This window comes from Furipterus horrens, unplaced genomic scaffold (assembly GCF_987537825.1).
Source record: "Furipterus horrens unplaced genomic scaffold, mFurHor1.1.pri manual_scaffold_1, whole genome shotgun sequence".
NCBI lineage: Eukaryota > Metazoa > Chordata > Mammalia > Chiroptera > Furipteridae > Furipterus > Furipterus horrens.
The window spans coordinates 88,752,917-88,755,830 of NW_028327171.1; the positions used below are offsets into that span (position 1 = coordinate 88,752,917).

At 41.1% G+C, this 2,914-nt stretch overlaps 1 non-coding gene across 1 annotated transcript; it reads right to left on the reverse strand.

The window, feature by feature from the left end:
* Positions 1-479: 479 nt before the first annotated feature.
* LOC150021449 (U6 spliceosomal RNA) lies at positions 480-588 on the reverse strand. Its single transcript, XR_016513537.1, has one exon. It is a non-coding gene; the product is annotated as a U6 spliceosomal RNA (small nuclear RNA).
* Between the last annotated feature and the right edge of the window lie 2,326 nt (positions 589-2,914).

Consider the following 2,914-nt stretch of genomic DNA (forward strand, 5'->3'; position numbering starts at 1 on the left):
CTGAATCATTTGAACAGTTTCCGTGGAGGGATGTACAAGCTTAATGCAAAATGTGGTACAGATTTGTTACTCTACTCCCTCAGTCATTTTGAATGCTATGGCCACACAGTACACATGCTAATTTAACCGTGCCTACTGCTCCCACTGACTAGTGCAGTGAAATCATCATTGTTCACACATGTGCATTCCAGTCCACTAACCTTGGCTACCAGGTTACATCAATGTGGTGCAAACCATTCTCGTTTAATTAACAATGGCTGGACTTTTTCTGGACAGATCTCATATATATTCTCTCTGAAACTATATCTCCACATGATTTTTCCAAAAGCTAGTTTGATGAAACAATGTTTTCACAATATGTTAATTAGTGTTAGGGAAATAAAGAATACACAATCAAATAAATTTGAGAAATACAGTTGTAGTTAAACATTTATTAGATGCATGTTTTTTGAATTTATCTTAAAATAGGTAAGGCATATAGAAAAATGAGGTGCTTCAAAATTATAGATGTCATCCTTATACAAGGACTATGATGTTATTCTGTATTTATTTGCTATTTTTTGGTATATGTGCTAACTGAACAAACACAACTGATTTATATCTACACTGTAAGGTGTCTTAGGTCATTGAGCATGTTAATGTATTTTATGAATTTCCAGTGGGAGAAAGAGAATTCAGCCAAACACATTTAACCATAAATCCTTCCCATTCTCCCATTTGTTCCCCTCACCCTTTTCTCCTAGAATGCTTCCCTAGAAAAATATTGTCATGTACAATTGAGAAAGTCTGGTCTACAGTGAAGTTTCAGAGTGTGATATGCCAAAGAAAACACCATAAGAGCAACCCAGAACAGTTAAAGAGAGCTTTGAAGTGGGATTCCTTTTAAACTCATTTCTCTTTTTCTGGAGTTTTGATCTGTTATTTCATTTGTATCCTCATTTTGGCAACCTCTCTATGTTTGTTTCTCTGTTTTAGGTAGAGGTGCTTTGACTCCATTTCTTGGTAGCATGGCCTAATGTAGTAGGTGATGTAGGGCTCAGTGGCACAGCCTCCCTTATCACGCAAGGTGGGTACTCCAGGTGTGCTCTTTGTGCTGAGTACACCCTCCTCTTATAGTTGAGCCTTGATTGCTGTTGGCAGGTCAATGGGAGGGACTTAACCAGGCCAGTCAGCTTAAAGGACTGACTGTGACCACTGAACACCAATCTCCACCCTCCATGGAAGATCAACTGTGAAGGACAAGGTAGTGGTGCTCCAGTGTGGTCTGTAGCTGGCCCCTGGGTGTGTAAGCTCTGGGATTCCCTGGGTGGTGGAGGCCAACATCAGCCCCTAACCTGTGTTTTACCTGGGGCCACCCTGCCTGAGCTATAAAGCAATCTTGGTGGCTGTTGCTTGTGCTGGATTTGGAGATTCCCAGGCAAAGCCAAGCTGTGAATCTAGGCTGGCTGCTGCTGGTGCTGAGCCTGGGTCACTTAGCAAGAGGTATGGGGGCTGGGGCTCACTGAATCCAGCTGTTGCTTGTTAACAAGACTTAGAAAGTTGTGAAGCATGAGCTAATACAAGACATTCATATGAAAAAGTCACAGTTAACAGTTTTGGTGGGCCCATAATTTGGGTGAGACGGTCTCAGGGGCTCTCCAGGATGGGGAAAACTGTGTTAGTCAGGTTGATGGAGTCTCAGGCATGGCACCTGCCTGCCAGTGATGTGATTCTGTGAGGGGAGGGATCAGCAAAGGGACAATGGCCTCAGTCTGAGAGAAAGCTGTCTTCCAGTTCCTGCTTTGATGCCAGTTACTTCAGTTCCTCCCTGTGTGCCACTGATGCCTTTTAAGCTGCTATCCCAATGTGGAAGCTCAGAGGGAGTGAGTCTGATTAACTCCATCTGTGGGTTTTTTAAGGGGAACTGCTTGGGACTCCAGAGGTTTCTTCCACCAACTTGATTATCACAGAATTTTGCAGCCTAACATTAGGAGGACTTATCTTCCTGGCTCTGGAACTCTGGGATGGGCATCCTGGTATGTGGCTGAGACTACTAACTCCCAAGATATCTCTCTTGAATTTTTATCCACCACACATGGATGTGGGGCCAGCCCATTCTGCATCGCCACCCCTCCTACCAGTCTGGATGGATGTGGTTTCTTTAATTCCATAGTTGTGACACTTCTATTCATCTCAATTTCTGATGGTTCTGAGTGATGGTTATCTATATTTTATTTTTAATTTTGATATGGTTGTTCAAGGAGACAAGCATGTTTACCTAATTCACCATCTTGACCAGAAGTCCCTTATCTTTGTTCTTACAGGACATGGAAAAAAGCAATCTGTCAGATGCAGAGTTCAAAACACTGATTATGGGGATGCTCCAGGAACTTAATGAAGACCTCAACAGCATAAAAATGATCTAGTCAGAAATGAAGGGTGCAGTAATTGAAATAATGAACAATTTGCAGGGAAACAACAGTAGAGTAGATGAAGCTGAGAATCAAATGAATGATTTGGAACATAAGAAGCAAAAACAACCAATCAGAACAAAAAGAAGAAAAAAGAAAAAAAATGAGGATAGTATAAGCAGCCTCTGGGACAACTTCAAGCATTCCAATATTTGCATCATAGGGCTGCCAGAAGGAGGAGAAAAAGAGCAAGACATTGTAACTCTATTTTCAAAAAAAAAAAAAAAAAAAAAAAAAGAAGAAGAAGAAAGAAAACTTCCCTAATTTGGTGAAGGAAATAGACATGTAAATCCAGGAAGCACAGAGAGTCCAAAACAAGATGGATGCAAAGAGGCCCATTTCAAGACCCATCATAATTAAAATGCCAAAGGTTAAAGATAAAGAGAGAATCTTAAAAGCAGAAAGAGAAAAGAAGTTAGTTATCTACAGGGGAGTTCCCATAAGACTGTCAGCTGATTTCTCAA